Below are 13,782 nucleotides of genomic sequence, written 5' to 3'. Positions count from 1 at the left end.
TTACTGTCCGAGTCCCCAAGGCCTGGAATAGACTGCTGTTGGAGGTGGTTCAAGCACCTACCTTGAACGCCTTCAAGAAAAATTTGGATATTTATCTTGCTGGGATCTTATGACCCCTGCTGACTTCCTGCCCCTGGGGCAGGTGGCTGGACTCGATGATCTTCTGAGGTCCCTTCCAGCCCAAATGTCTATGAATCTATAAAAAAAAAAAAATCAACTTTTAATTTTTTAATCTTAATTTTAAACTGTTCACTTATTTATTTTGTACTTGTCATCAAAATTAAATTAATTTTGAAATATTCTAATGGAAATAAACTTGCATATTTTCAAATGGCTACTCGGTAAGGTTTGTAAATCTTTCCCTTCATTATGTCTTTAAACAATATCCAAAGAAGTAAATAGAGATGAATTCTTGTTCTGAATTGAGAAGGCTGGGACAAAGAGCTAAGTATCAGCTTTGGCAGAGTTTCTACAGTCTCAGGCTTTTATAAACCTTACACAGTCTTTTGGGGTACGAAATATAATTTTAAAACTTTATATTCAGGCAGTTTGCTGTCTTGATGTGACTTTAATAGATAAATAATTTTTCCAGTGTGTTAGATGTGTCAAGACTAAAAATGGTCAAAAGTATGGAGTTGGGGGAGGGAAGGTGTTTGCATGGAGGGGACAACTACATTTTGAAATACTGGTAACGTATCCTGTGGGTTTAAAATTGACTACAATTTTTAACTTGTTCAACATTTTTCAAATTGAAGAATTATAGATTAATTCAGAGATTCATAAGGTTTTATAAACTTGTCAGAGGGTATGAAAAGATTGCTTTACATGCAAGGACTTTCATGGCCTCAGAAAAAGCAAGCTGCTGCTTACAAAAACTTATGTCCCTGAATTAGTTTACATGGTGCCAGTTAAGACTTTTGCCTGAGTTTAGCCTAACGCAGCCAACCACCTCTGAAAAATTCCGAATTGGTTTCAGAAAAACAAAACTTGTGTGGCGGAGGCGGTATCTTTTATTAGACCAAATAAATAGTAGAAAGAAAATTTCTTTGCAAACTTTTGGGCCCAAATGCCCTCTCTCAGGCAGAGGAGAATTCAAAGATTGTAAAAGTTTTGCTAGGTAGAAATGAAACTTCATCTTGCATAGAGGAGTTAAAAGATGGTAGCGTTCCCCTGAGTACAACAGTCCATTTTGAAAAAGGTTGCTCTGTGAGCATGCAAGAGGCACAGACAATAGGCAGAAGTTAGTTTCACAAGCGTGTCATTTTTGTTTCCCTTTTGTTCTGCATTTGCCACTGAAAAACCAAGGGGAAGGGAAACATAAATCTACTTGGGGGAGGGGAGGGATTTGTCTTGGTGGAAGACTCTTGTTTAATAAGTATGATTGAAAAACCCGCCTGTCTTGAACAAGAATGGAGGTGGATGAACTGCTGGTCTACAGAGGCATTGGTAGGAGCAGGAGCAGTAGCAGTTCTTGGGAACCTTGGCTGGGCTGGGTCTGCACTGACTGAGCCCGGGCACCTGGAAGGGATCACCCCTCTGCATGACTGATGCCTTCACAATGCATCTGTACATAAACAGCAGTAAAAGTAGGCAGAATGCAGGGAAGGCCAGCATCCTTCCCTCTGCTTTCTGAGCAGCGTCCTAGCCCCCACTGGTGCTTGGGCACTTCACGGGCCTGTGCGCCAGAGCAGGCCCTTGCTGCACTGCTGTCTCCCTGCACCGCACGTGGGATGCGTGCACCAGCCCCAGCAGGAGCAGGCTGTCTTGATGCGCAAGATACTCACAGGTCTTGTGCAGCAGTCTGCCCTAACCCCCAGCTCCCCGGCTCAGCCTGGCCACAGGGCCGGGCCGGCCCCGCCCCGCCTCTTTTTCCCCCGCAGCCCTCGCCAGTAAACCAAAGCGCAGCCTATACTGCCACTCCCAACATGGCCGATCCCGCGAGTGCAGTAGCGCCGCCATGTTGGGAAGGTCGCGGCAGTTCTCGCGAGGCTTTGCCAGCCGCTCCCGCCGTGCTCCGCGCCGCGGCTGCTGCTGCTGCCGCCGGCGCCGCCGCTGCTCCTCCGTGTCAGTTGTTGGCCGGTAATGGCGGCGGGCTGGTGCCGCTGAGGGACAGGAGGCCCGGTCGGGCGCAGCGTGCGACTCCGGCCGCCGGCTGCCACGGGCCCCCGAGCCCCGCGGGATGCACTGGGAGTTGCCGCCGCGGCGGGAGGCGGCGGTGGCCACCAGGTGAGGAGCCGGCGGGCTCGGCCGGGGCCGGGGCGAACTGGGGCCAGTTCTGGGACGTGGCCATGTCTTCCCCCGCCGGCCGGGCCGCGGGCGCTCGTGGGCTGACGGTCCCGTTTCTGTTTTATTTTCCTCAGCTAAAAAGCTGGAAAAAATTCTAGTCCCAGCCTCGTCTTGCCCGTTTTGTTTAAACGTGGCGCCTGCTCCAGGCTACGGGCCTCCTTCATGTTTCCCTTTAAAAAACAAAACAAATCTGGACTGCTTTGCCCCGAGGAGGGTTGTGGGCATGGTCGCCACCTGCCTACAACAGCTGCCCGAGGTCCTTGCCTGCTGCTTGTTGTGCTGGTGTGACTTAGGCCGTGCGGGTTTGGGTGCCTGTGTCCGGTGTGGGGCATGAGTGGTATTACCAGCTGGGTCTGAGCTGGGCAGCCTCTGCCATGTCAGTGTGCAGAGGGGAGCAGGGCTGGTACAGATGCGGTTCCAGAGATGTTGTGTATCCACGCGAGAAGGCGAATGCCGCAGGTCTGACAGGAACACAGGGTTCTTGGACGAAGAGTAATTCCTCTTGTCAGCAAGCTCTGCTGTGCCTGGGAGCGCGGGATCATTCACTCAGGTGTTGTGAGCTTGTCAGATCTACAGCTGGACAGATCCGTTTTCTTTTTTTGTTTCTCTTGTGCTCTTTGCCACCCAACATCTTTGAAAGTTAGCTAAAAGCTGCTCTGAGGAAGAGTGAAGGGCAGTTTGGGCTAGGTTGGACACCTCAGAATTTACCTGGACTCTTGTGTTTGTAAAGCAGGCTCTATCAGTCGTTCTGTCAAATTGTGCTGCTGTGTGGACTTGCTCAGGACAGGTGAAATCAGCTGTTTTTTACAGTCTTTGGTTACTTGCAACAGTCTCATTAGACACTGCAGGTAAAGGCGTAATCACACTAGCATTGCAAACTGTTGAGGGCTTCAGTTTCCAAGGGAGACGCTATGGAAAACATGCCTTTGAATAAAGCACAGCATTCTTTGGCTACAGATACGCTACGGACGTACTCCAGGAACTCAGTGGTATAGAGAGGTGAGATCCTGACTGTTTCAGCTGTGCTGGCTGAAGCCCCTGATGTAGATGCCAGTTTTACTTGCAAAACTAGGCTTTTACCAGTATAGCTTTTGTTGTTGTTGTTTTACTTGTAAACGATGGCTTTACTATACTAATACATAGTCCAGTTTTGTCAGTATATAACTTCCTGTGAACCAGAAACATTACTGACATACTGCACCTAGTACAGAAATGTTACTGTGTTTACAGGGCATATAGTTAGACAGAAACTAACAATATTCTGCAAATTGTGCTTTGTACTGGTGTACTGAAGTCACCTCTCCACAAGAAAATCAAAGTTAAACTGGTAAAACCATAACTGGTCATCACTATGTCTATACTAGGTGTTTCTGCTAGCACAGCTGCGTTTGTTAGATCACAGATTTCCTGCTTCTCAAAGACCTAACTATGCTGGCAGAAATGTATGGGATAGACATACCAAAAACCCCCCAGTGAATAAAGTTACCCACATGAATAGTCCTGTTGACTTCAGTAGAACTGTTCTGGGCCTAAAGAAGCACTATCTAGGTACCTGCCTAACTTTAGTAAAATTGAAATCAATATGTATAATGTCATGCTTATTCTTGGTCTTTAAATTAGTCCTTCTCTGGACTTAAGTTTCATGCTGGTTTAGTTAGAGGGTCACTTCTTTTTTACTACAGTAACTTTGCCAGTAAAAGCCCTAGTGTAGCTGCAGTTACAGTGGTGGAGCTTATTCCATTAAAATATGCATAAACTATAGTGATAAAATCATGTATATATTGATATGGCAGTGACTGCATTAGGACGGTTTTGACATTTAACCGTGTTATAATTATACTGACAGAATGCTCTGAACATAGGTCAGATTTTCAGGCATCTGCTGAGGTCCTTTGAATCAGTGTGTGTGAGAGCAGAGTTGTGGGGCCATACAACTGTTTGCAAGTTATGCAGGTGTTGTTTGTTTGACATGCAAATAATTTTCATCTCCAGTGACTTCAGTAGGACTTTGGAGGTATCTGTCAATCCTTCTGGATCATGGTATATGTGTGAGAAGTCACCTGGACCTTTGATGCATAGGTAGAAGTACAGAGGGGTGGAGGGTGCCCGGACCTTTCATTTCTTCTTTAGACCTTTGAGACGGAACTCAAAGGCCAAAATAAGTCCAGACATTCAGTGTCTTGATAGCTGTAGTTATGTGCCTGTCTGGAAATCGAACCCAGGTCTCCTGTGTGGCAGACATGGATATTACTCACAGACATAAGTATACAAGAGCAGCTTGGTGAAAAGAATTGTGTGAAAAATTAATTAAAAAAAACAAAAACAAAAAGCAAAACCAAGTTAAGTAATTGACTATACCAGGTCAAATGAAACTGATTGATACAACATGTAATCCCAGCCACCTTAAAGGATCTCTATAAACAGACAAATTACAGCCCGACAGGGGACAGGGACTTACCATACAGTAAATGTCCATATGTTCACTGCAACCCTCTGTGAAACGGGTCTAAGCCGCCACAGTTTAGCTTTAAGTTACAGTGAGGGAAGTGCAGGCAAACAGACAATTATGGTAGAGCAGCTGACACCTGGTAAATCCCTGCTCCCTTTTCAACTTGTTGTAATACACTTGAGTCTGAGACAAAGCTCTCTGACTTCAGTAAGGCTAGAATTACCCCCTAAAGTGGTATCATCTGCAAAAGTGAACACATTGAAAAAAAAAGTATTATTATTTTCCCCTAGTTTTTTTCAGTTGTGGACATATATTAGCAAAACTTAAATGTGTCAGGGAGAAATGTGCTTTTTTTCCCCCTTAGATTGATGATCATGTATTGCTCTAGACAGGTGATATTTTTTTCTCATGAACTGGTGTGAACAAAGAATAACTGTTTCTTCTGTGTATCCCCACAATTGAGATGCTGGCACATGCTCTGCAAATATCTGGAACATCATTTACAGATGTTTGTTGGAAGCTACAGCTACATAGCACTAAATGTTCAAGACCTAAGTTAATGGTGATGGAGTCTGAAATTTTTTCAGTTTCTATCACATTGTCATAATTCACAGACATAGGAATATATCTGAATTTGACCCAGTCAAATGTTTCTCTTTTTTATGCAGTGTGGTAGGTAGTTTTCAGGTATTTTAGTTGACGTGTGTGATACTTAGTCATTCTTGTTCCAGTATAACTATGGCAGAGTTAAGAATAGGCTTTAAGATGAGTATCACCTTTTCCCTGGAATTTTTTCCCCCAGATTGCTTACTTACTGTGATGTGTCTTTTGAAGGGAATATCATCCTGTCTGTCTCTCTGTGGAGAAGAGTAATAATAATAAAGGAATCGACTGGCATTTGGAAATGCCTCTAAACAGTTGTGTTCGGTCAACCCAGTTTGCATTAGCCACTCAGGCTGTGTCCCCTTGAGCGGGAACATGCAGTTTAAGGTGCCTCAGAGTCTTTTGAGGTGCCACAAAACATGCAGCACTCATTATTCTGTTTGCCGCACTGCATACTTGCAGCATGGTGGCAAAATTACATACCAGGAAATCCCAATATCAAAGAAACCCACTCTGGCTGTTGGCCAGGCTTCATGCCTCTGGATCACTGTTGATGAAGCCCTGGGTGCTGGCCCCAGCCTCCCTTACCCTACCTGAGACTATTTGCTGTGCACCACAGTATGCATGCAGAGGTGTGCCTAGGGACAGCTAGCAGCACAACTATGTGCTACTGCTATTTCCCCTCGGGGAAACACACATTTCTAGTTGTGGGAACGCACTGTCAGATTTGTTTTATTAATATAGTTCATGTTCCAGGTCAAATTGGCCAAATCCATTCCAAATCATATTGATTGCGTAGAGCTCACTCATTCCAAAAACCAATATCAACTGAGCAGGCAGAACTTAATTGTTCTAAACACCATGTATAACACTACAACTGGTGAGCATCCTCCATTCCATCCTCTCACGCTTGGGACTTCAGATGCTCCCAAATCCATTGACAGGCATCCTACAGGCAGGCCCAAGCTTGGAGGTCTTGGGATTTGGATGCCCCCAGATACTACAGACAAGCATCCTTTATCCCATACTGTTTAGTCTGGGGCTTCAGATACTTCCTTCACTTGTTCTTAGCCCACATGAAGCTGAGGGTCATGCCCTCTAATGCTACTGTTGTGAGGGTGGTGTAAGCACCTGAATGAATGGATAGTATCCTTTCAGTTTTAGAGCAGTGTTTTCTTGTGCACTTTGCACAAAGTGCATGTGATAATGTTTTGTAAAAGAAAATGCAGCATGAAAGTGAAACATGAAGAGAAACATTTTGACAAAGCAGATTAAGAATGTACCTCAACAGATGATTAAAATGGAAAATGACAGCTTGCCAAAGGTGAATTCAGTAACTTTGCATATTATTCAAATTGAAGGGGAAAAGTTATTTAGAGTTAAATTTGTTCCCTTCTAAACTTGCATATAGTTTTCTATCTGGTTATCTAAGTAACTGTGCATTAAGGGAGGAAGTGTTTTGTGGGATAAGCTATAAATTAAGTAAATATGTTAATTTTGAAACACAAAGTATGCCTATTATTATGTTTAAGTTTTTTGCCTATTTTAACAATTAAAGATATTAACAGCCTGGAGCCTGCGTGTCCTGAGGCTCCTTTCTGCTACCAGTGCCCAGCAGCAGCTGAGTGCACAGCTCGAGCCTACCCTGCACCTGCTCCAGACTTGACCCAACTGGACTGGACCAGCTCCAGACCAGCTGGGACCCACGTGCATAGCCCTGACCCAGGCCCACTCTGTGTTTGCTCTGGACTGGCCTGTCCATGATGAGCAGAGGCAGCACTGGTGGCAGCTGGGCAGAAGCTGCTGCTGGGCGAGGGGGAAAACAGCCACTCTCCCTCAAGGCTGCTGGGACCTTCTTGCTGCAGCCACACAGGGCCTGTGCCCAGGCTGCCCTGTGGCTCCTCTCCACTGCCACCACTGCCCCACTAGGCAACCCAAAGGTAGTGCTGGTGGTGGCGGAGAGGAGTCACAGGGCAGCTTTTCCTCTGTGCTCAGCAGCAGCTTTTGCCTGGCCACTGCTGCCACTCATCGTGGGCAAGCAGGTCCAGAGCTGGCACGGGGCACTCTGGGGCCAGGGCTGTGTGTGCTGGTCCACAGCTGGTCCGCTCTGGTTTGGGCAGGACTGGAATGTGCGCAGTGCAGCCTGGGCCAGGGCCGGGGCCAGAGTGGTGTGCACAGGTCCCTGCCAGTCCCCTTGGAGCCTGGGCTAGGACCAGAGTCCAGTTGTGGAGCCACCCCAGTCATGCTTCACACCTGGGGGTGGCGGGATGCACCCTGAGCCAGATGGTACCTGGACTAAGTGGGACAGAGGGACCTGCTGCAGGTTGGACAAAGTCCCTCCATGGGCTGGATCCAGCCCATGGGCTGTATTTTGCCTGCCCCTGGTCTAAGGCATACCTGCATCAATTAATGATAACAGCAACAATTTTTTATTATAACATCATTATATAAAATTGGTGTTACTGGTATTTTATTATGAAGCATAAAATTGAAAGATGGTTGCCATATATATGAAGTTATTATTAAGGTGAACATGTTTTTATTGTTTCAGAAAAGGGTTTGGAAATGTTCATAGACTAAAGACCATGTATGCATGACAATATGTAACCTCCAGATTTTTTAATCCTTTCAATTTATGCAAGACCATGCCTATCTTAATGTGTGTAGAATTTCTATTTAAATTGAGAGAGAAGAAAGATATACTTGGTACACCTAGCTACACTGAGAAGCATTTTTGGATATAGACGTTAAGCCTTAAAGAAAGAAAGAGCTATGTTGATGATTGTTTAATTACTTCTAGTTAAAATTTCTGAATCTGTTTAAATTCTTTTTGTTGATGTTTTAATAGAGCAAAAGCTTTGTATAGCATACCTTGATTTGTATTACATAACTGCTATTATCTAAGCTTCCTGTATTACATTTTTTTTGGATAATGTTGAAGCCTCTGAACCTCTTGATGCAGGGGAATCTTGCAGAGAAATTTGCCTGGGCCCCTGGGTTGGATCCAGACCTGCATGTGGCAGCAGGGCTAACAACTGTGTCAACTTGGGGAGCTGCAGAGATTAATGCAGCCATTGCTTGCTCCCTTGCCACTGTAACATGACCCCAAAGTGACTCCGTAGGCTGGATTTTGGTGGCAAGCCCCATCCCCTGTATTTCTGGCCTCGACAATAACAGCTCTGTGGATTGGATTAGGCTGCAGGTCATATCTTTGACATCCCTGTCTAAATGAAAAGACTGAATTCTCAGCTATCATTAGGAGCAATAGTTTATTGAAATTATTAACAATGATCCTTGAAGTAGGAAATTCACATCCGTTCTGTATAGCCACTTAACTGGCATACTTATACTTTCCTTTTACTGTGTGCCTACAGAAAGGGAGATGTAACATTTTAGGGATGTAAACAAGATTCTGGGTTTAAATACTAAGGCAGTCTAACACTTTTTTTAGTGATAGATATGTCCTGTCAGATGGTTTTTGTCTGCGTTGTGTACTCAGTTCTATGAGCTTTAGTTCTCATAGAGTGAATCAAATACTGTTTTGGGATAATTCAGATAGTGTCTCAACATACTGAATCTGCTTTAGATTGTAAGATTTACTGTATTTACTTGGCAAGGGGGTAAGTGGTGGGGAAAGCAGTGGTACGGGGTTAGGTGCCCTGTCCTCTGTCCCTTGCCCCCTGTTCTTCTTCATCATGTGCCTTCCCAAGCCACCGCTTACCCTGAGTGGTTGCTTTGGCTCTGACTCTGGCATGAATTACACAAGAGCTCCTGTCTTATTCCAAGGTGGGTGGCAGTGGCAGGAGCCCTGGCCCAGGGGAGCTAGCAGCTGGTCCTGACTCAGGCTGGTACTCAAATCCAAGATAAGGCTCTCCTCCTTCCCCCCCTAATGTTAAATAGTTGGAGAAAAACTACATCTTGGATATGAGTAAATATGGCACTTTAAAATGCCTACTGTATCATTGTGCTGAACAAAACTTTCAGATACTTTTTGCTAAAATTGCATCAAATGTAAAACAACTTTATTTTGATATACTTTGCTTTGGTTTGGTACCATTTATGTGCTCCCAAGGAAGTATAATGTAGAAGAATAAAGTCCCTCTAATTATTATTCTTTGAACCATTAAATGTTAATGTACAGAGAAAAACTGCCCTACGTTCTCTACCCTTTTTTTAATACCATTCAACTTTTCCTTTCCTCATTCCTCTTTCCTCATTATCTGTATTATAAGCCCTTTTTCCCCTTTGTATCAATTTTATTTCCACAAATGGTGGGGGCAGGTGGGAATGGACCTTCAGTTCTTGAGAGAACTTACTGGTAAAGTTGCATCTGTTCTTTTCTTCCATCTTTCTCTTTTTTCTGTCTCACTTTTTATAATCTCGTTCCCCCCTTTTTTATTTGTATTCTCTTCCTTCATTTTTTGCCCTTTTTATCACTTTCTGTGCATCTCTGTGTCTTTTCATTCACCCATTTTTTGTTTCTCTCAATATCTTATGGAGGGTTGGGGGTAGAGGTGCACCAACATATCGGTCTATATTGGCTCAGCACTGATAAAAGGAAAATTGACATAATTGATTGGCTGTTTTTGGCCAGTGTAGTCTGTAATGTCACTGCTAAATGCTGCGTGTATGCGCGTGGTCAGGAATGCACCCTGGCAACTTGGAGAGCAGTGTCCAGCCGGTAAGTTTGTGTGGGGGGGGAAGCAGTGTGAGGTGGGGGGGGAAGCAGATCGAGGCCCCCACAGTGAAGGAGGGAATGGGGCTGGGGCAGAGGCAGGCACTGTCTGGCTGGGATGGAGCCACGGACGGCTTGTCAAGGGAGCGTGGGGGGGGGCACACCCTCAGGGGAGGCATGGGGAGTATGTGGCCCCTGGATTTGTGCATGGGGCAAGGGTGGGCTGCCTTCTGTGGGCTTGGGGCCAGGGGCTGTGCTGGCCTCTTCCCGGTGTGGGGGGCTGTGCTTTGGGCAGGGTGGGTGATGGTGCTAGCATGGGAGAGCTACAGGATAGGCTATAGCCACCTCAAAATTCACCATAGCCGCTCGCAACCCGTGTGGGGCTATCTGGCACAGGCAGACCCAGGTGGGCTGCAAGTGGCTGCAGCACGGGGTGCCAGGCGTGGGGTGGGCAAGGAGCTGCTCCCCCCCAACCCCCCCCAGTTTGTAACCCGATTCCGGGCTCTCCTGTTGGGGCTGTGCACAGCAGCTGTGGCCCTCCCACTTGCCGTGCTGGGCAGTGTTTGCCACTGCTGCCTCTGGGCTGTCTGGTGCACGAGCTCCAGGTGGGCAGCAGCAGCAGGTAACACTACCCATCACAGCAAGAGGCGGGGCCACAGCTGCTGCCGCCATGCACAGACCCATTGGGCGAGCCTGGAGCTGGCGCGGGGCCCAGGCTGGCAGCAGGGGCAGGTTATAAGCTGGATCTGAGTGCGGGGAAGAAGTGGCTCCTCACCTGCCCTGTGGCCAGTGCTCCATGGTGCAGCTGCTCGCAGCCCACCTGGGGCTGTCTATGCCTGCTCAGGACAGCTCTGCATGGGCTGCGAGCAGCTGCAGCAGGGAGCGTGGGCCATGGAGTGGGCGAGGGGCCACTTTTCCCTGCACTCCGCACCAGCTCCTTCCCTGCCGGCGAGCCGGGGGTCAGGGCTGTGCACTGCCCCCTGCCTGTACCATGGGGCTGGGGGGCACTGGGAGCCAGTGGAAGCACGAGGCCTGCACTGGTGTCCTGGGGCCAGTGCTGGTGGGGCCCAGAGCAGGGTGGCAAGAGCACAGGGTCCCAGCCAGCAGGGGCTCTATGGAGCTGGGCCAGCTCTCCCCTCTCGCTGCTGGTGCAGCCCAGCCTGGCTCCACAGATCCCTGCCAGGCTGTGCTGCACTTTGGATCCCACCGGTGCTGGTCCTGGGACTTTGGTCCCAAGACATTGGGACATTGGTGCCAAGATGGTGACCAGGGTGCGGGGCACCTGTCAAGGGGTGGGGCTGCCCATGTGGCCCTCGATAGCCTGCCAAAACTGGGTAAGTGGCCCTCCACCCGAAATAATTGCCCACCCCTGCTATAGCAGGATCTCTTGTTTACAAAGAAGTGAACATTTCAGTTCTCGTCCAGCTTCTTGTGATTGGCCAGTAACTTCTCTGATGAGCTGCTTCTTTCTTATGATCAGTATCAGATTCAGCATATAGGCAGTGGTGCTGCTTGCTGGTGGCCAATAATCATCATAGGCAGTCACGTGGTTTCCAAACAGGAGGTGAGTTTTGTTTGGACATCCAGGTATGCACACCCTAATTTGGTCTCATATTCTACAATTAGTCCTCACCTTGGAAAACTTACCTGACACCTACTAGTCTGAAAAAGGTGAATTCCCAATACAAAAACTGTGTAAAGCTGCTGGATAATTTTCCCATCATTTGCCATCTCGTATTTTCCTTGATGGGCAATATATTTAAGTATTTTCTTTCTTCTTTTTGTTGGAACTAAACAGTGGTGGCACTTATTTTCACAATTCAGACTCTGAAAAGTTCAGACTCTAAAACAGTCTGGCAGTTATTTTGGGCAGAGGGCTGCTTACTGAGTTTTGGCAAGCCATTGAGGGCCACATGACAGGCAGCCCAGGGCAGATTAATACTAATTTTCTAAAATTTTAGGGGCCCCGTGGGCCGGATAGAATGGCGTGGAGGTCCACATCCGGCCCCTGGGCTGCATTTTGCCCACCTCTGCTCTAAAATGAGACAAGTCATCAGGTTTTATAGGTCTTATTTTTGTCATTTGATTTTCTTACATATTTTGCATACATTAGGGGTGTCGTCTTTTTTGTGTGCTTTGTTCAACTGTGCAAAAGCTAATACTGTTCTACGCTTCTGTCTTGGATACCACTAACTGTGGATATCTGTGGAACTGTCTTCTACTGCACCTGATCTAAGCAGTTTCCAAGTAGCCTTAAATATTCTTATTACCAGTAAGGATATTCTTAAGTTACATTAAATATTAATAGAGTGTTAGAATGCCTATAGCTTTTTCTGATAAATTTCCTTATTAGGTTTTATAAATTTGATGTCTGATTTTAATAATTAAAATGACACATCATTGTAGTGGTAACATAATAACTCCTTGTGGCAAGGAGACACCTTCCCACTTAATTAGCCTCCAAGATCAGCTTGATTTTTTTTCTTTTTCAGGAGGATTTCAGATGTATATTGCTATGCTTACAGATCATTGCAAAACTGATATTTATCAATTTGTAGAGCTCTTGCAAAAATTGATATTTATATTCAAATCCTTTATTAAATACCCACAGAGCTAGGAAAGTAAGTTTTTATCATTTTATGTGGGCATACATATGTTGGGGATTTCCTTGCATATCTGTTTGTGTGCGCATTTGGTGGCATAATTTTTCTCTCGTATACCTGTACTGAAAACAAGGCCTGATTTTACAAGTAAAATTCTATCACATTTAATATGTCTAGAAAATAAATTGACAGAGATCATTTAGTTGTACATAAAGAAATTTCTATTGCTTTTCCTAAGAAGTCTTTTCAGAACTTTATTTTTAGAATCCCTATTGTCCTGGTAGTATTCTGGAATTTTGACGTATGTATGCACATTGGCACAGTATTTGTTTAAAGTTTTTAGTGTGTCAAGCTGTTCTATAAAATATTTCCTAATTTTTGTTCATGTGAAATATTAGTATTCAGTTGATGCTTTCCTGGGTGGTAAGTCTTAAAGTAGACATAACAGCTGTATTTTGGCTTGTAGGCATATATATGCAGCATTATACTTCTGCTCTGACTGTCTGCTTCATTTTGAGCAGGCAGGGTATTGATATATCGATCTTGCTTTTGTAGGGTTAGGTCCTCTGCTTACGGTGAGTTGAAACAACGGAAAAGTTGTCATAATGCTCATTCCCATAAACCAAAGGAGCCCATCAGTATCACTGTTGACAGCTTGAAAATCATTGTGTTGTGAAGGTTGTTTTTTAAATTTGAAATAATGCATTGGTAACGTCCTGGATCCATAGATATCTTCAGTGTCCCTGATTCCAGGATGCTTTTCTCAGGCAGCAGTAACATGAGATTAACGTAACTAGTTAGTTGCATTGCTCTTCAGATCTTCATAAGCAGAAGCAAAACTGACGAGAACAGCATACTGAAAGGCAGAGAAGGACACTGGTGTTATAGAGCAGATTTTCTCAACCGGTGAGTCGCAAGACTATTTGAAAGGGTTGCAAGCAGGTCCCCAGAAAAACCTGTGAAAGCACAGGTTTCCCCTTGCAGGCTAGCAGTGTTCCAGCCTGCAAGTGGCTGCTTAGGATGAGTGGAGGCAGCGGGTGCATGTGTGTCTGCACATGCAGATGCACATGGCCAGCGTAGAGCGAGACTAGGTCATAAACAGCCCCAGCTGCTGGATACAGGTAAGTATGGGGAGTGGAGGATGGAGGTCCAGGGGACTGTCGGTG

General features: G+C 45.8%; 1 protein-coding gene across 1 annotated transcript in view; it reads left to right on the top strand.

Moving 5' to 3' along the window:
• Positions 1 to 2,047: 2,047 nt before the first annotated feature.
• Positions 2,048 to 13,782, top strand: part of CEP350 (centrosomal protein 350) — a 114,865-nt gene continuing 103,130 nt past the window's right edge. The window contains exon 1 of the mRNA XM_019501786.1: positions 2,048 to 2,226. The gene's annotated coding sequence lies outside the window, so the exon portion shown is untranslated. The remainder of the gene's footprint in view (positions 2,227 to 13,782) is intronic.

The sequence above is a fragment of the Gavialis gangeticus genome, unplaced genomic scaffold, assembly GCF_001723915.1.
Source record: "Gavialis gangeticus isolate Ggan-Ray unplaced genomic scaffold, GavGan_comp1, whole genome shotgun sequence".
Taxonomy (NCBI): Eukaryota; Metazoa; Chordata; order Crocodylia; family Gavialidae; genus Gavialis; species Gavialis gangeticus.
This window is presented reverse-complemented; position numbering and strand designations above follow the sequence as displayed.